Raw genomic sequence first — 20,241 nt, forward strand, 5'->3', positions numbered from 1 at the left:
CTGACTTCACATTTCTTTGTTACTGGCTCCTTCCAGCGTACCACTGTGATAGTTGGTGGGATATCACAGGCAACAGAATTCTGCTGTCCCCACCAGGTCTTGGCCTGCATGACGCTCCATGTTGTGTACAAATGGACACATGGCTGTCATCTATCACCCATGTTACTAACATCACATGATCCTATTTGTGCACAAGCTACATCTTGTTGTCCATAATAGGTGTTGGCCACATCTGTTAGTGGCTTTTTCTCTTCTGCAACACCTGTTGCTATTAGTGCAAATATGTTTTTTATTGGACTGTTTTTTAAACTTTTTTTTACATGTATTGCTATATACTTATTAAAATTTGTTTTGTGATATTGAGCCTGTGGTAAGATGCACAATTTGGTGAGAATCATTACCCACCTGGTGAGTAGATAACCTACATCCTTTGTGTGGATAAGGTAGGTAGCTGGTGGTGAAATTTCTGTATTTCATGGGTTAATTCCTCAATCACCCCAGCCCCCTAAAAAAAGAGGAACCCCTTTTGCTCAAACACTTTTGAAACAAAACCCCCTGCATAGGCACATATAAATGCAGAGAAAACTTGAGGAAAGGCAGAGAGTGTGCCAGGATTTCTATGCGGTTGCACACTTTCCATGTGTATCCGTAGACTGTACGCATGAATGACAGAACACATATACCACAATCACAAGCACTGGCATTCCATCAACACAATTAAATGCCAATTTCCCTGGCAGCACGAATGACAGCTAGATTTACCACCAGACAACATTCCACAGTGCCCTGGCATCGGGAAAATATGGCCACACCTGTCTTATTGGTGAGTATGAACTGGCAGGCACACCCTGAACAACAGACCATGAAAAAAGTGCCAATAACAATCATGTAAACATTTTCAGGGGACAGTGCCTACCCACATTCACTGTTCATGATGATGCTATACAGGAATTCTGCCACACCAGCTGTGGTAAGATACAATGCAGCAAATGTGGCCACAAGGGGTACAGTGGAGTGCACTTTCAGGGTGCTTCAGTCATTTCCACTCCCTAGACCACTCTGGTGTGGTATTGCTGTATGCCCCACCAATAATCTGTAAAATCATTGTCTTAGCATGTGAACTGCACAATGTAGCCACACAGCGTGGTGTACCAGTCGATATGCAGGTGAGACATTGCCTTCAGCCACAGGCACCAATCAATGTGCAGATGTGAACATGCTACTTGCATACAGGAACATCTCACAATGGTGTTTGGTCATATAGTCAATGAGGATCTGAAACTCATCAGTGAAGTGCATCTTCCTCTGTGGACCCATCTCCTGTGCTGTGTCTTGGCTTGGAGCCTCTTCCTGCTCTGCAGAGCATCCCTTCTTAGCCCTAGTGGCCCTAGATAGCACTGCTTCTGCTTTCTGGCTGCGATCAAGTCGATGTCCGGGTGCCGAGTTACCTGTGGGCTGAGACCCATTGTGTCCTCCTGGGGCTGGGACAGACATATCCTCATCATGTCCCCGACCGACCCCCTCTGCTCCCTTTCCCTCTGGGGGCCTTTCCACACATGTTGCACATTTTAGACTGTAATGGAAGTCACACCAAGGTATTGTTCTGGGCAGGGAACAGTCTACGTGATGTGAGATAAATGTGTGTCATCCAGCAAGGCTCCAATTTACCCCAGAAGCAAAAATATGCAGTACGCTGTGGGATGTTTTTACCCATGCATCCGAGCCCTACCACAAAAACTGTGCAGTACTGGCATGGAAAACTATCATGATGGCCAGAACTCCCCAGACAGTGTACAGGGAAGACATGAAGAATAGGCTGCCACCCATTTTTGCCTATGTTGTGAGCACAGGAGGGCACTGCCTAAAACCACCATTGGGCTACACACACAGTAGCCTGAAACCATTGGGAATGGCAATGCTGATTGCCAAAAAGCAATTCAGAACTGTGGGGAATTCATTTTCTTAATCCCAAAAATGGTTGCATTACCAGTACTCACCACTATCAGAAAGCCGGCGTTTTAAAACCACCAGACTTTTGTGTAAAACTGAACAAATGAAACAAAACCAAACCAAGGAAAGAGTTGCTAAGAGGTGGATACAATGTAAAACTATATTCTGAAATGCCTTGAAGGAAGTAATTATTTAATGTATATGTAAAAATCGTAGGTGATTTAAACTGGGAACCAAAAGTGACATTTAGCTGAAACCTGGCTTAGTGAAACTGGATTCTGCCTGACAACTACCCCCGACAGGAGAAACCTGTACAGCCACTCTTCCCAGGCCTATCTGCATCCTGCTGCCCCTTGCCAAAAGGAGTTGTCACCTCTCTGATTAGATTAGGGGTGGAGCACCTGGGAACTGGAAGGAACAGAACAATGCAACTCCCTTGACTCAGGCAAATGTTATGTTGGGGGTGTCGTAAAATAGCTTCCTCTTGGGAGAAACTGGGGGGCGGCACTGCCTCTGCAAGCCAGCTGAGCTTGGGGGAAGTGGATAAACCAGTTATTTGACCCTGTGATGTGGGAAGCCACACCCATTTTTGACCAGAGCATAATTTTAAAAAGATATATAACTCATAGTGCAGACTTGTCAGAATTATATAAGTAATATCATTATTTTTGTGATTTTTCTGTGAACATTTTAAGAGGCGTTAGGACCCTGTGGTGTATTCTGATGGGTTGCTAGCGGAAAATAGGGTCTTACTCCAAATGTCTGCATATTAAAAATCTGACACTTCATCAATTAATGTCCATACTCCTTACGCCCATGTGTGTAATTTTGGGTAAATGTCCGATATTGAAAAACCAGTTAAAAAGTGCAAAATGTTGTCATTTTTGAATGCAAGCCCCCAGGAAGATCAGAGGCGGACAAGCATGGACCATAAGGAATATATAATGTGTACATGTAATTTCAACAAATTGTATATCTGGGAAAGATGTATTTGAATCAAATATAGATTTGTGGGCAAACTGCCCAGGGGAGGATCCTCTGACCCGTAAACAGACCTCATCATGATCCATTTCCTTCCCCCAATCATGGGAGAGGACAGAATTGGGCCAATGACAAGTAGAGAGGGGCAGGCTTAGCTAGGCCCAGGCACACACCCATTTTCAAAACACATAAAAAGAGACCGCTGGGACAGGTAGAGACATTCAATTCCATTTGCTGCGGAGCATGCTGACCGACGACTTCACATCCAGAGATCCAAACTTCAAATTCATCAATCTACAAAGACCAGAACTTTAATTCAGAACTTAAAGCAAGGGCCTAAACTCACAAACTGAGAACTCTTCTCAGCAGGCCTCAGCATCCTTAAAATCATTTGCAAACTGGCCGGGCGAGCTGTTTGAATTCTTTTGCCAAGAACAATTGACAGAGACCAGACCAGAGATCCAGAGTGACCCAGACCGCTGTGAGCAGAACCAGAGAGCTGACCCAGATCACTGTGAAGTGCCGAGACCAGAACCGGAGTCCAGTCCAAAACCTGACCAGATCCGTGGCAAGGCCTATTTCAAATTTATATTGTGAGTACCTAGCAGAACTGTGCAGAACCAATCTCTTAGTTAAAATAATCTAATCCAAACTATTTTAACCTAAGTAGAACAGCCTCCTAGAAATCGTGTCATCTGTAATTTTTAAAGCTGCACCACTGTCACCTGTCAATTCTGCAGCTGCAAGCTCTCACCTGTCATTTTGAGTTTACTTTAAATCCGAAAAACTACCTTTATTTAATCGTCCGTATCTCTGGAACCGTGGTTTAACTTTCCTCAGAAAGCTTAGAATCTAAGCTTTCCAACAAGCCTAGAACCGACTTCCTACTCCCTCGCGAATTTTGCCGCGATTTGCGATTTGGCCCGATTTCTTTACCTGTAAAAAGATAGCAGCTTTTTGCTTTCCTTTGCTAAAAAATTTGTTTGCCTCTTAATAACCATCCCTGAATCATTGCTAAAGTGAGCCTGAGCTCATCCCAAGTATCTCTCACTCACCCTGAAACTCCTAAAGGGAATTAAAAGCATTTTCAGCATATTTCTCACTTCAATGCCACCACATTCAAAGCACTTGAGCCTGTGTTGTAAAACTCATACCTGTTTTCTCTAAGCTTGCTGGGGGGAACTGAATTTCGTATTGTATTTGATTGCATTCCTGAGAACTGTGTGCTCCTCTTTCCATCTCCTTCCATTTCTTGCATTGCATAGGGGAGGGGGGTGGATTGCCAGAGAAAAAGTGATTATCTTATCTTTTGCTAAAATCATATCAAGTATTTCTGTACTGCAATTTTTTCCTCATTGTTTTTCCCTTGAAATCCTAAAAGTATTTTTGCTACTTTATCCATCCTATACTAACTCCTCATTGATTGTAAAGAAGTGTGCTAGTGCCAGATTACCCATTGTTGATCAACATCATATGTCTAAGTGTACTAACAGATATTAATTTATTATAAAAGTGTGATATATATATATTGTTTAAATTCTCCAATAAACCTTTTTATTTGCAAAACAAACCTACTTCTTGGCTCAGTTGGGTCAGGGGGATTCTAAGAGGGGGGTGTTATGCAAGGGTGGTCATCCAGAGTACTGAACTAGACATAAAAATACATTAATAAGGGTTTTCCTCAGCATCCCAGACTAGGCATTGACTTGGCTGTAGTGTTGATTGAATATTGCTTACAAAAGTGAAGGCTCGGAGCCGGGATATTCTGGGTTAGATTTATCACTTGTGCAAATTAATACAGTGTGCTAACTGACAGGAGACATACATCCGGTCGGATCACCACGCTGTGTTACGCTGTAAAGCACTCCTCAAAGGAACGCTCTAAGGAAACGGTCTGTTTTGCAAAAATAAAATACAAACTTCTGTAAGTCAGAAAGGAACTCAAATTCCAGAATGTCGACACTGGTAAACATCAAAATAGCCAGAGAGCACTTAGCTAAGCTATTTGTGAGAGGTGAGTGGACTCATCAGGACCAAACGGTCTGGTTGCAGGCAATCGCGCAACAGGTCACTGAAACAGGGTCAGATATATGGGGAGATCAGGGTCCCCTACATGTGGCCCTGAGTGAACTATATATGGCTCCTAAAGCCAAAGATGAACATAATAAGATTGCCAGGATAGCGGCATATTTGTATCTATATATGGGAGCAATGCAGGACAAATGTGCTGAAGGCCAAGATCTGGCAAATAGGCAACAGATGGCGTTAGAGAAGGCCCAATCTGATCTGGACTCTTCTGAGCAGAGACTGCTCAGGAGCCAGGAGACAGAAAAGGACAGCAGACGGTACATCACTAAAATAAAGGAGGATATGGATGTGCTGCAACAGGAAAAGGCGGACCAGGATACCAGATTTCTGGCCTTGCAGAAGGAGTACCAAGAAGGTTTGGACTCCCTACTGCAGAGCCAGAAAAAGCTGGAGCAACAATTAGATTTCAATAGGGCATGTGCCGAGCAGGTAGTCACCCTGCAAAGCCACATAGACAGGGAGAAGGCAGAGAGCAATAAACTGATTTTGACAGACCTGGATACCCAGGCAGAGTTTGACTAGGAGCGCCAGAAAGCTGGTGCCTTCCAAAGGCGAAGGGATGACCTGGCGGCACAGATGCAGGCTCTTAGTCAGGAAAGGGATACCTTAGGCCAGGAAGTCTGCCACTTAAAAAGGAAAATGGAAGAAAATCACCTGGCCCTCCAGGGACTGGGTGACCTATCTATCTATCTATCTATCTATCTATCTATCTATCTATCTATCTATCTATCTATCTATCTATCTATCTATCTATATTTTTGTATTGCGCCACCAACCCATAGGCCTCAGGGCGCTCACAAGAGGAGGAAGGGACAAAAACAACAGGAAACAATATCAGACAAGGAGAACGAAAAGACATGAAGGCTTGGTGAAATCTAAACCTCATAAAGACCAGCAGAATGAGGAAGAAGATAACGGAGAACTGATTTCAAGTACCGAGAGAACTACGCTAAGAAGACAGAAATGGACCTATCCTTTATCAAACAGGAAGGTCTTCAATTTCTTTTTGAAGATAGGCAGAGACTCACTATTAGAGAGGTATTTAGGGAGAGCATTCCAGAGAGCTGGAGCCCAAGAGTCAAAGCTAATATCCCCAAATCTTTTCAGGATAGATGGAGGCTGAACCAAGACGGTGTTGCTACTTGAGCGCAGGAAACGGGTGACAGGTTTCTTTTTGATCCTGTAGCGAGATAGGAAGGAGCTTGGCCATGAAGGCATTTAAACACAGTAGTAAGGCCTTTGTGGTATAAGCGCTGTTTCACAGGGAGCCAATGAAGGCTACGCCTGGCGTCAGAGACGTGCATATTGCGCTTAAGGCCCATTACTGCGCGTGCTGCGTTGTTTTGTATGATCTGCAAGGTTTTGATGTTGGCCTGGGAGGTACCGATCATTAGACTGTTACAATAATCGAGCTTGCAGTTTACAATGGCGGCTGCAATCACAGCAAGGTTCTCTATAGACAGATAAGGACAGATCTGCCATAAAAGCTGAATATAATAATGACACGAGGATTTGAGATAATTGGCCTGACGGGTGAAAGATAGCTGCGGGTCAAAGTAAACTCCTAAGGTCTTTACGGACTTAGATACGGGGATTGCATGTTGGCCAATCAGAAAGTTGTCATATTTTGTGTCAAGTTTCTTCAGATTTTTCTGGGTACCTAAAATCAACAGTTCTGTTTTTGCATTGTTGAGGGCCAGTGAGTTTAGAGCCATCCACTTCTGGATTTCAGTGAAGATTGAGTTGATGTGCTCAACATCTTTTTGATACTCACCAGTGAGTTTAATAACAACCTGCGTGTCGTCAGCATAATTGGCAAAATAAATGCCTAGGGCTAACAGAAGAGCGCAGAGAAGACGAAAGTAGATGTTAAAGAGAAGAGGCGAAAGACATGAGCCCTGTGGAACACCACATAATAGTAGGGATGCCATGGAGTGAGCATTATCCTTAGTAACTCTCATGTTCCGTGGTCCCAAAAATGATTTGAACCAGGCAGAGGCTTCAGGGGAACATTTGCCAATTGTGATTAGTCTATCCGCCAGTAGTTGATGATCGACTAAATCGAACGCAGCGGATAGGTCTAATAATAGTAACAGGGCAGTATGCCCTTTGTCAATAAGGCCAGCAATGTAGGATTTTAAATCTAGCAGTGCAGTCTCAGTCCCATGATTGGGGCGAAACCCAGATTGTTGAGAGGCTAGAATATCATGTTCCCCGACAAAAGTTTGGTATTGACAGTAAGCGATCTTATCTATGATTTTCAGCAAAAAGGGAACATTAGTGATTGGGCGATAGTTTCCTGCCTCTGCAGGATCCAGATTTTCCTTCTTAAGCAAAGGAGTGACCCATGCTTCTTTTATGCTTTCGGGGACATATGATTCACTGAAGGATCTGTTAACAAAGGTAGTAACCCATGGGGCAAGGGTATGAATATGATCTTTAAATAAGGAGGCCGGAAAAACATCTCCCCTACAGGAAGTGAGTTTGAGTTTTACGACGATGTCGATAACTTCGGCTGTAGAAACGGGTTTAAAGGTGAAGACATGAGAATCATTAGACGAATCCATGTTATCAAAAATGGAGGAGGTATTAGTCAATAATTTGACCTGAGAAGTAATATTGTTTTGATGAGTTAGAGTTTTTTTGGTGAAGCTGTTGTGGATGTTTTGACACCAAGTACTGTCTGCCGAGGGCATTGACATGGTAGTGCAACCTTTGAGCTCCTGAAGAATGACAAAGAGCTCTTTGGAGCTAGATTTGGCTTTAGAGATCCTAGAGTTAAGATGCAATTCTTTCGTTGAACGAATAAGGGATTTATACTGTAAAAGCGCCTGCTTATAGGCATACAGACTGGACTCGGATGGTTGTTTGTGCCATTGTCGTTCCATTTTGCGTTTTTTAGAACGGGCCTCAGTAATTTCAACTGAGAATGGAGTATAGGGAGCGTTTTTATCCTTTTTTTTTTGGAGGGTTTCAGTGGGGCTAGTATTTCTAAAGTGGTGTCAAGTGCGGATCTTATGTTAGCTACAAAGTCGCAGAGTAGCATGGTCATCTCTAAAGGGGGTAATAGAGGAATGACCGTAGTACGAAAGGCTTCTTGGGTGACTTTGCGTAGGTTCCTTGACATAACAGGAATAATAGGCTGATTATCTTTTCTCAGAATACAATTGTGGTTAGTCTGAAAGATTATGGAGAAATGATCTGACCAGATGCATGGATTTACATCCATGTTGATGATAGGGACATTTTTTGCTATGACCCAGTCAAGTATGTTGCCACCAATATGAGTGGGGGTTTTAACGTGCTGAGTAAAGGATAAGGAGAGCAGGGAATCTGCTAGGGAAATGGACAAGGCATCCAAGGGATTGTCAGCCCAGAGGTTAATATCACCCAGAATAATAGTAGGTGTATGAGGTTTACAGAAGTTGCCAATAAAGGCCAGTAGTTGTTCTTCGAAGGAGGGAGTATCAACTGGTGGTCTATAGAGCACCAAAAGGTTAAGAGAGACCAAAAAGAACACCAGAACTTGTTAGAGCACACCAGGAGGGTGGAGGATGCTCTGGCAAGAAAGGAGTAGGCCAATAGGGACACAGCTCAGGGGGTAACCCTCCTGCAGCAAAGACTGGCCCAGTACTCCAGGACCAATCTGGAGGCACAGAGAGAGAATGAGGCTCTCTGCCAGCACAATGATAGGCTCCAGCAACAGGTAGTGATGCAGGAGAGACTGATAGAGTCTAGTAAGGCCTTAACTGAGAAACTGAAAGCGCAGGCTCTTGCTTTGCAACAGGAATCAGGGGCGGATAGAGATGAGGTTCGCTGGGAAAGAGAAACTCCTGAGCATAACCTCAGGAGCACTAGTACCAGAGGCCTTCATATCTCCCAGTCCCTGGACTCTGCCACCCCCTTGTCCCCTCGCACACATGAGCCCAGGGCCACGGGGATGGCAGATTACTATCCAGCCAAAAGTATGGGGCTCATAGGCCAGTACCACCCAGGAATGGAGGGGCGGGCATCCGGGTATGGGCACCCAAGCACAGTGCAATTTAGTGGGGGACCCCAGGAGAGTAGGCCCATTAAGGGCATCCTGAAAACCTCTGCCCAGTTAAGTCAGTAGGGGGGATGCCCATCAAATCCTGGCAGCAAGGAGGGATCTGAAGACTCCTCTGAGTGTTACAGGACACAGGAGACCAGGTCCCCACATTCTGCCAGCCACTCCCAGGCTCGCAGAATCTGGGAAAACCTGGAAGATCAGACGGGCACCTCTGGGAGCAGCGCTTCTGAGTCGGAGGATGAATGGACCAGGGTTACCCGAACCAAAAAGGCCAATAAGGCAAAAAGGGCTTTGCTTAAGGACCCATTGAAACAAATAAAGGCAATAAGGAGTGTCATCACGCCTTATCATAAGAACGCCAAGTATTCTGTTTGGGAACACTTGGAACTCTATGAGCAAATGATGGAGACTTTCCATTTGAAGGACAGCGGTAGCTGCATCCAGTACGTCAAATGGACCTTCTCACCAGAATACTTCAGTTTCTTTGCAGGGTTGGAGGATCAAAACCATTCAAGGTGGTCCACATACAGGGCTGCCATCCTGAAACATTTTTCTGTGCACAGAAATCCTCAAGAGGCTCGCAAGGCAGCCTACAATTTGCAATGTGGGGAGGATCAGGCCCCACAAGAGTTTGTGCAAGAAATAAAGCGTACTTTTGCGCAGACCACCAGATGGGTGCGCACGGATAGCAGAGAATTTATCAATACGTTTTTCCATGCCTTACCCAAATACATAATGACCCAGCTCTTGAGAGATTTTCATGAGAAAAGATCTTTAGACTGGGTCATTGAACAGGCTACCCGGATCTATGAGGTGCAGAAGCCTATCGAACATAAAAATAACGTGCCGAAAAACCCCAAAACCAACAGCACCCCTGCTGCTGCCAAGGTGGCAGAGGTAAAGGTTGCCCCTATTTTAGATTTGGAGATGGAGGGGCCTAAAAACCTGCCTGCACCAAATAATTCACAGCCCAGAAGGCCCTCGGGCCAGTCACAGACAGGGAGTCGAGGAGGTAGTCCCACAAATGGGGTCCCCCGCTCCCTTGACTATGTAAGTCCCTGCTACAAGGGAAACCGACCAATCCTGGGTTATGTGTGGACTCCTCCAGCCCAAGGGGGGGATCCAGCCAAGCACCTGACCCGGGGAACTTCCCTCCTAACTTACCCCAGGAGGGCAGAAATTCACCAAATCCTGGGCAGAACTTTTTCCCCAGGTATCCACCCAATTTCCAGCCCCCAAATCATCCATCCTTCTTTCCCCAATTCCCTGAGCCCAGACAACCTAATCCGGGAGAGGGGAGGCCAAGGGTGGATGGGTACCAAAATCTTCCCAACCAGGGGTACTACCAGAGAAGGGATAGCTACCCTTCCCGGGATCAGCCCAGGGGAGAAAATAGAGCCCCGTATCAGCCTGAGCGGGTTTCACAACTTGAGCGCCAGGTCCAAAATATGGCACGGGATCTGGGTCACATACTGAGGGCTCAACAGAACCCTCAGATGAGCATGCCACCGCAGAATGCCCCAAACTCTGGACCTGGTGCTCCAGAACAATGACGGGGGCAGCACCCGATAACCCACCAGTTCCTAGGGAGGAGGCACAAGGGGAAGGGGGGTGTAAAGCCTTGGAGGAAGCCACCTTCCCAACTTGTAAACAGTCCCTGGAAAACCAGGAACTGGAAACAAAATCTCCTACCCCTGAAAGTCTGCCACCCAAGGAGCAGAGAGGGGGTAGGAGAAACAAAGGACCCAAACAGACCCACTTTGTGGAGGAGGTACAGGTCTTCCAATTTGAGGGTTAGGGATCCTCAGAAGATCCTGGGAAAAGGATCTTCTCCTTCAGAGGAGAAGGAGGGAAGATACTATGCCCCGGATCAAGTACAGGGGCAGGGTACAATTTTGGCACTGGTGGACACTGGATCCCAAGCTACCCTTCTGTCCAAAAGGGCCTTTGAGGAACTAAATGCAGGAAGGGGGAGAATTACCAAATTCCTCTCACCTATCTTCCTGGACAACTGCAGAACTTTGACGGGAAGGAAATTACCGTTGAGGGGACTGCAGACTTGGACATTAAAATTGGGCAACACAAGGTGAAACACCCGGTCATAGTAGTGACTCCAGAGGGCACCTCTTGTTTACTAGGGAATGACCTCCTGAGAAGGTTGTCACCCCTAATAGATTGTGTAAACAAGGTCCTCTGGACCCAGACTAGCCGACCAATAAAATTAAAACAGAGTGTCAACCATGTTAGTTTAAACGGCACCTGCCACATGGTTGAACAAAAATCTGACCAAGTAGAATTTCACTTCCAGAACAACCAAACTCCAGACGTGACAGTAATAGCAGTAGGACAACAGACTGGTGATGGGGGGTCCTCTCTATTTCTGAAAATCAACCTTCCTTCCAGTTTAAGGTGGTATTCCACACTGGAAGGAAACACCCTGAAATTCTTTACTAATCCACAATCAGAAACTCCCACTCCTATAGTCCAGAAAGATGTGAAATCAGCTCAGAGCCTGGCTGATATTCAGCAAATTGGAGAGCAGTTGTTCATCCCTGTTCAGTTAAATGATGGGAAGGACTCTGTTCTCGCTCGAGTGTGTGTGAACAACGGTAAGAGCTTCATCAGCGAAGCCATGTTCCGCCAACTCCCAAAAGATCCAGCCATTCCCACATTCAAACTGCTAGAAAAATGGGAAATGGACCTGGAAGCACCTAATTCCAAACATCTCCTGTCAAGCAGGTGTATGCTCAAAATCTCCATTGGCAACAAGAGCATAGTCCATAATTGTTGGGTCGTGCGAGACGTCACTGCCGCCTTTTACTTAGGCAGTGACATTCTCAATTGCTTTGCCATTAGTTTGGACCTAATAAACTTCAAAGCTTGGTCCCGATTAGCGGGTAATCCCATGGGCTTTGATGATCCAGAAAAAGCATTTAGGTCAGCTCAATTACTACCTTATGCAGTTAAAATTCAGCTCAAAGAGGAAGTCACCCTCCCAGAAAGGACCCGACAATTCTCCCTGGAAGTGAAAGTTAAAAGAGTACAACAATTGCAAAACCCTGATGCTTATATTCATCTAAATGCTTCTCTCCAACAGCAAGGGTTAGGGGTAAACCCAACACCATTAGTCAACATAGAACAAGACACCATTCCAATAGAGGTGGATAACAGCGATTTACAGAGTTTTACTCTAGCCGCAGGCACCACTATTGGAATGGCAGTTGATGACCGACATTTCTCCATTGATTTAGGAAATTAACTGTTAGGACCAACCCCCAAGGACTGTTTTGACAGTGACAGTGAGGACAATACAACACCAGACAGGATTTTCACCCCGCATGGGGGGAACTTCCTGGTGTACACTTCTTGCCCTTATGGTAAGGAAGATGTGACTTGTGACTTCAGGAGGGATGAGGTGATTTTCCAGGTCCATGAGGGCTGCCTTGCCCACCTGAAGCCTCCAGTCCAAATCAGCACTCTGACCAGGGACTTCTCCACCCAGGTGGAGGAGGCCGCTGAGATAGCCAAACCAGAAGTCTTTCCAGGCTTCAGGCAGATGGTGCAAGAGGGAGTCAACCTAGCTGATGCCTGTGTGACTCTGGAACAGAAGCAAAAGTTGAAACAAGTTTTCTTGGATTTACAAGATCTCTTTGCGGTAGACTCATATGACTGTGGTCACACTGACATCCACACCACAACAATTCCCACGGACCCTGGAATGACTCCAGTGTGTGTGAAGCAATATCGCTTGCCTCTCGCATTCATGGAGTCCCTTACTGAAATAATTAAGAACCTTGAGTCCCGGGGAATAATCCGTCCAGTCCACAGCACTTTCAATAACCTGGTGCTGGGAATATTGAAGCCAAACGGCCAGTGGAGACTCTGCGCTGACCTTAGGGAACTCAACAAACGGGTCCATACTTCCCGATGGCCTCTGCCCTACATTGACCAAGGGCTGGCCCAGATTCAGGGGTCACAGGTATTCACAGCAATAGACCTGACCAATGGATACTGGTCCGTGCCTGTCTGTAGGGAGGACCAATACAAACTGGCTTTTACCTTTGGGGGCCAGCAGTACACATGGACCCGGACTCCCTTCGGATACCTCAACTCCGGCAATGAATTCAACATTTTCCTACATAAGGCCATGCCCGACCTCGGTGCGAGGGTTAACCTGGCTTATGTAGATGATGTCCTCATCAAAAGTTCATCTGTGGAGGAACACATAGCGGAGATCCGTTATGTTCTGACACAGTTGAGGGCCGCCGGAGCAAAACTTTCCTTTCAGAAAGCACAGTGGTGTAGAACCCGTGTTAATTTCTTGGGGCATGAGATTACTCCTCAGGTTCTCTGTTCCCAAGAAAAGAAAGTGGAAGCACTCCAGAAACTGAAGGACCCCACAAATCTGCGGGAACTAAGGAGCCTCCTTGGACTGACTAATCACAGCAGAAAGTTCATTGAAGGCTACGCAGAGATCACTAGACCCCTGATTCCTCTCTTGAAGGGGCGGGGTCAAGTGGGAATGGGGTCGGGAACAATCTGAGGCGGTAAGACAACTCAAAAGAAGCCTCTCACAAGTGCCTTGCCTAGCTTACCCTGTCAGAAACAAGGAGTTCTTCCTGGAGAAGGGGTTCTCTAATACGTGCTTGACGGCAGTATTATACCAAAAGCATGACAAGGTCAATAAAGTAATCTCCTATGCGAGCAAAACTTTATTCTCTGTGGAGGAAAAATTCAATGATTGTGAGAAGGCACTCCTGGCAACGGTGTGGGCATTGAAGAATTACCGCCCGTTTATCCAGGGGGAACACATCATAGTGGAGACTCCACACCAGCCTCTGCAATATCTCCAAAGTGACAGAATCCGGGCTGGAAATGTGAGTAATTCCCGAATTACTTCCTGGATTCTGTCAATGCAAGGCTTTCCTGTAGAGGTCAGATATGGCCAAAACAAGAAGAGTCCCCTCGCGCAAGGTCTGGCTGACTTGCATGATTGTGCCAGAGAAAACTGTCTCGAGGACGAAAGTCTAAAAATCAAGGACAACATGGAGGCATACCTTAATTCCCCACACAAAGTCTTTGAAGAAGACAAGTGTGAGGGAATGCCCACTGTCTATGTGGATGGATGCTCGTACCATGTTGACGACAACGGGGAGAAAGAACTGGTGGCCGGCGTAGGGAATGCATGGGTGAATGAGTTCCCAGAACCCTCCGCTGGATACAAAATTGGTCCCCGAAGTAGTCAGGTGGCAGAATTGATGGCTGTGCATCAGGCCATCCTCACTGCTGTCCAGCATCAACTCCACGAACTGGTCATAATCATAGATTCAGATTATGTACGGAACGGGTTCGTGGAGCACCTGGTCAACTGGAAAACCAGAGGCATATTATGCGCCAATAACAAACCCCTGAAACATGGGAAGTTAATCCAAAATATTGATGATCTGGTCACATCGAATGGGATGACCATCTACTGGAAAAAGATCAACGGTCATTCCAAAGTAGAGGGACCAGACAAAACTTGAAATGACTTAGCTGATCAGCTGGCCAAAACCGTGGCCATCCAAGGGGATCTAATAGAAATAGAGTCCCTATTGGGGGAAATCCGGGTCACTGCTATGACTAGGTCCCAGACAAATGCTCACAATGATCTTTCAACTGCACGATGGAGTAAGGAGACCCCTGATGCTGATTTAATAACAGCTCAGAAGGGGGATCCAATTATTGGTAAGTTTTACCAACACCTTGAGGACCCTGAGAACTTTCCCCTGACGGATACCGATTACATTGGGAAAGAGGACATAAGAGTGTTGATGAAATGTCCAAAAATGTTCTGAATCCAAGACGGTTTGCTGGTAAGGAAATCCAAAGCTGGCAACAATCAGTGGGTGGATCCTACCTCATTCCAAAGCCTGATGTTAAGTCACACCCATGATGCGGCCACCGCCGGTCATAGGGAGTTTCACACAACACTGGAAATCTTAAGACAGGTTGCATACTGGCCACACATGGGGCAGGACCTCAACCAATACTTGAAGGGGTGTCTTGTGTGTGCACAATTTCAGCCATCATCCCTCACACGCCGTGCGCCTCTCCAAAAGAGGGGGATGACACTGCCATGGTCAGATTTGCAAATCGACTTTGTAGGCCCTGTAATTCGCTCATCTAGAGGAAACAAGTACATGTTGACCGTTACATGCTTGTTTACCAAGTGGGTGGAATGTCTCCCGGCACCAAACTGCAAGGCAGAAACAGCAGCTGCCCTGATGATTAACCACATCTTTTCCTGTTTTGGTCTACCTCAAAGGATTGAGTCACCAGTGAAGTAATGACAAAGATGTGGGAGATACTGGGGGTCAAAAGAAAGCTACATATTGCTTACCGGCCAGCTTCTTCTGGGGCAGTAGAGAGATACAACCGAACCATTGTGAGCATCTTAAAAAAGTTTGTGGCAGATTCTGGGCCAAGTTGGGATATCCGACTACCTCTGGTCCTAATGGCCATCAGATCTACCCCTTCATCCGTGTTACTCACCGGTGAGATGAGTGCGTGGAACCGGGGAGTATCCAAAACCCAGGAAGTTGCTTGAAGAGCTTTGGGTAGGGCCTCTACCCAAGCCTCCTCTCTGTGAGGGAATAAGACCTTCAAAATGATATGACCACTTGCTGTATTTAACCAGACAAGGGGACTGATCACCCAGAAGGGCGGGGAGAAAGCGCACCGCCACGAACCAGGCTGTAAAGGAAGAATAACAAGTGAGTAACACGAAGGTAACAGTTGTCCCCTGTAAGCCTTACTAACTGATGTAATACCTGAGCTTTTTCCCCCCGTAGGATAGAAGAGCAGCACAATTCGGGAATCACCTAGGAATATAACAAGACTTAGTATCTAACTGGCTTAAACTAAGACACAATTCAAGAGGTGGACAGGATCTTACCAGTGGAGAATGAATGGAGGATTTGCGTAGCTTAGAACACAACGGCAGGGATAAAATAAGAAAAAGGAAATGTTAGTAGTAGGATGCTAATACCCGGGCGGCACGAGAGTCGCACTGGATTCGGGATGGTGCACAGCTGCAGAGCGTCCTTGAGTGCACGGATTAACCAGGGGCTTTCCAAATGTTCCGTTTGTGAAGCAAAAAGTCTTACGACTGATGAACGAAGGATGATGACAGCAACCAGTCGGGATGGTAGTTCCAGGGAAGGTAAGTGGAAGGCAGGTAAGGTTTGGCGCGATGCAGAACAGCCAGTCGGGATGGCTATTCTTGAGATAGGAAGTCGAAGGTAGGCAAGGTCTGGTACACGAGCGGACAATAACAAAGACAAACTTTTTCTAGCGGGGTCCGTGAAGCAAAAACAGGTTCGGTACACGGGAAGGCAGTTCAATAAGGGTATTCCAAAATAGAGGGTCCAGTAAACAGTCCAAGTCGAATCCGTAAGAACAAGGAGGTTTTCAGCAATTGAAGATGGAGCTTCTAAATGCCGGGAGTAGCTGTAAACAGAAGCGGCGCCCTGGCTGTCTCCATGGACTACATCAGTGAGAGAGGCGGGGCAAGCCAATGCGAGGCTCTACCGGCAAACTACCGTACGGAGCCAGGTTTGCTGGGGAATGTAGTTTTCGATTCGCTAACTTCCACGGCAACTGCCATCGTGCACGAAATGGGGCAGCATAATGCCGAATTCTTTTGGGGAGTGCCACAAATCTCCCCTTCATTCTGGTAGTTGCACTAGGAAGTCGAAGTGCTAGAGGTGCAGGTGGCTGGGTTTTGCACACAGAGGGGGGTGAACGACGACCCATAACAGCATCCGCTCCCAAAGACGGTGGCAACCCCTTGCGGGCATGGAAACGCCTCAGGAGTACAGGTGAGTGGATGTTACGCAAGGGTTCCCAAGACCTATCCTGAGGACCATACCCTTTCCAATCGACCAGATAAAAGGGCCGACCCCTGCAGAGCTGGAAGTCCAATATATCGGCAACCTCATATTCATCTTCGCCATCCACGCGAATAGCGCAAGGTCGCATAGGTAGGCGCGTGGAAGGAAGGCAAGGCTTGAGGAGACTGACGTGGAAAACGGGATGCAGTTTCCACGAAGTTGGCAAAGAAAGACGCATCGCCACAGGATTCAAAACCTCCGTAATGGGAAAAGGACCCACAAACTTCGGGAGCAGCATACGTTTGCCAGGAATACGTAGATTACGCGTAGACAGCCAAACTTTCATGCCCACTTTGTATTCAGGAGCTGCAGTCCTATGCCGGTCAGCGTATTTTTTCGCTCTTTCCTGTGCAAGAAGAAGATGGGATCGAACACCCTTACGGACTGAGTCCAATTCTCTTACACAAGCCTGAGCCGCCGGGTTGTCAATGGGGAGTGCCGGATCCAAGGGCAAAGAACGTGGATGGAATCCATACAAGGCAAAAAACGGTGATACACCCGAGGCACAGTGTACCGAATTATTGTAGGCAAATTCGGCAGGGGCGAGCGTCTCTAACCAGGTAGACTGAAATTGGAGACACAGGCATCGGAGGAACTGTTCCAAAGTGGCGTTAGCCCTCTCAGTCTGTCCATCGGTTTGCGGATGGTATGCAGAGCTGAAACGATCGTCGATGTGCAATGAAGAAGTCAAAGCCCTCCAAAAACGAGAAGTAAACTGAGGGCCACGGTCCGATACTATGATAGAGGGAAGTCCAAAGAAACGAAAGACATGTTTGAGAAACAAAGAAGCCAGGACGGGGGCCGAAGGTAACCCCGAGCAGGGAACAGACAGAGCCATCTTGGAGAAGTAGTTGATGACAACCCAGACGGTATCATAACCGCTTAGAGGAGGCAGATCCACGATGAAATCCATGGAAACCATATACCATGGTTTATGTGGCACCGGAAGGGGTCGCAAAAGGCCCACAGACTTGGATCTTGAGACCTTGCATTGAGCACACACTGAGCAAGAGGCCACGTAATCGATGATATCCCGGGACATCGACGGCCACCAAGCCCAACGTCGCAGCGCCTCCAACGTCTTTTGCTGCCCCGGATGGGCCGCCATCAAGGAATCGTGTGACCAGGCTAAAGCTCGAAGACGTGCTTCTCCAGGAGGTATAAAGAGACGACCCTGAATATAAGGCAAGCCTTGTACGATGTCGAGATTCAAAGATTCACATTCCTCATCATTTGAGGTCACCCAAGATGATATAAGGGCACGGAGCGAAGGCTGAGGAGTGCAGGCACAAACCACCCTTTCAGGTAACAGCAGGGGACGATCAGCCTTAGAAACACAGGAACCGTGGGATAACCTTGAAAGAGCGTCAGCACAGGCATTGAGGCGAGCCGGTCTATATGTGATGACGAAGTTAAACTGGGAAAAGAATAGATGCCAACGAGCTTGTCGGGCCGTAAGGCACTTCAAAGATTTGAAGGCAAGGAGGCTACGATGATCCGAATAAACGGTAACCTGATAACGGGCCCCCAACAGATGATGGCGCCATTCCGCAAAGGCATCCCTGATGGCTAATAACTCACGTTCTGTGATAGGATAATTGCATTCATAAGGGGTCAATTTCCTGGAAAAATATGCCACTGGATGGATTTCTCCTGAATCGGGACATTCTTGTGACAGTACTGCCCCAACAGCTGAACCGGAGGCGTCTGCCTCCACTAGGAAGGGAAGGAGAGGGTCCGGGTGTTGCAAGACCGGTGCTGTCGAAAAGGCGGTCTTCAGGATTTCAAAGGCCCGCTGTGCCTCCGGATTCCATGCATATGGTTTCTTGGAGCTGGTCAGTGCTGTTAAAGGAGAAGAGATCGACGAGAATGAATGGATGAAACGTCGATAAAAATTGGAGAACCCCAAGAAGGACTGCAGTGCTTTAACTGAGGCAGGAACGGGCCATTCCAGAATCGCTTTAACCTTAGAGTGACTCATACGAATGCCACGACTGGTCAAGTCATAACCAAGAAATTCCACCTCGGCGGAATTAAACACACACTTCTCTGCCTTGACGTACAGGTGGTTCTCCCTCAACCTCTGTAACACAAGACGCATATGTACGCAGTGATCTTTCATAGAGGATGAGTAGATGAGGATATCATCTAGATAAACTACGATAAATTGATCCAGATAATCATGGAAGATGTCATTCATGAAGGCCTGGAAGGTGGCCGGGGCATTACAAAGTCCAAACGGCATCACTAAGTATTCGAATAAGCCATACCGTGTCTTAAAGGCAGTCTTCCACTCGTCCCCTGCTCTAATCCGAACGAGATTATAGGCCCCACTGAGGTCAAGTTTAGTGAACACCACTGACGAACCAAGTTGATCTAGAAGCACTGATATCAGCGGGAGAGGATACTGATTTTTTACCGTAACATTATTCAATGCCCTGTAATCTATACAAGGGCGCAAGTCCCCCTCCTTCTTAGGGACAAAGAATAATGGAGATGCCGCTGGGGATTTGGAAGGCCTAATAAAGCCCGTGGCCAAGGCTTTATCTATGTATTCTTTCAGAACCTTGTCTTCTGGTAAGGTAAGGGAATAGACTCTTCCGGCTGGTATCTTGGCCCCAGGTAACAGGTCTATTGGACAATCATAGGTCCTATGAGGCGGTAATCGATCTGCCCTGCCCTTATCGAACACATCCCGAAAGGATTCGTATTCAGAAGGGATGTCCTTACTAGCGTCACGAACGATGGCATCTATGACAGACAAGGAAGCCACCAGAGCTTGACAGGAAGACTCCGGGCATACATACGTATCCTGAAAGCAGTTTTCATTACACTCCAAAGAAGGGAATCAAACACTTTTCTTTACCCAATCAATAGCAGGGTTGTGGTGTTGCAACCATGGAATACCCAATATGACCTGGTATTGAGGAGCTTTGATTAGATCGAATGAAAGCGATTCCACATGTCCGTCTTCGGTCTTCATGCTGACAAGGGAAGTGTTCTGTGTAACCAAACCGGATACCAAAGTTGTACCGTCCACAGTATGGACCCTCTCGGGTTGAGCCTTTGGTAGAATGGGCACTTTGTTTTTTGCAGCGTAGTCAAAGTCCATATAGTTCCCCGTAGCTACGGAGTCTATAATAGCCATGGAGGGGAACGTAGCGTCTTCGGCCGTGGTAAATAACACAGGAAGACTGACAGGAGCAGACAAAAAACCCTGTGAGTCCAATGAAGACA

Source organism: Ambystoma mexicanum, chromosome 1p (assembly GCF_040938575.1).
Source record: "Ambystoma mexicanum isolate Mex_15411 chromosome 1p, UKY_AmexF1_1, whole genome shotgun sequence".
NCBI classification, from domain to species: domain Eukaryota; kingdom Metazoa; phylum Chordata; class Amphibia; order Caudata; family Ambystomatidae; genus Ambystoma; species Ambystoma mexicanum.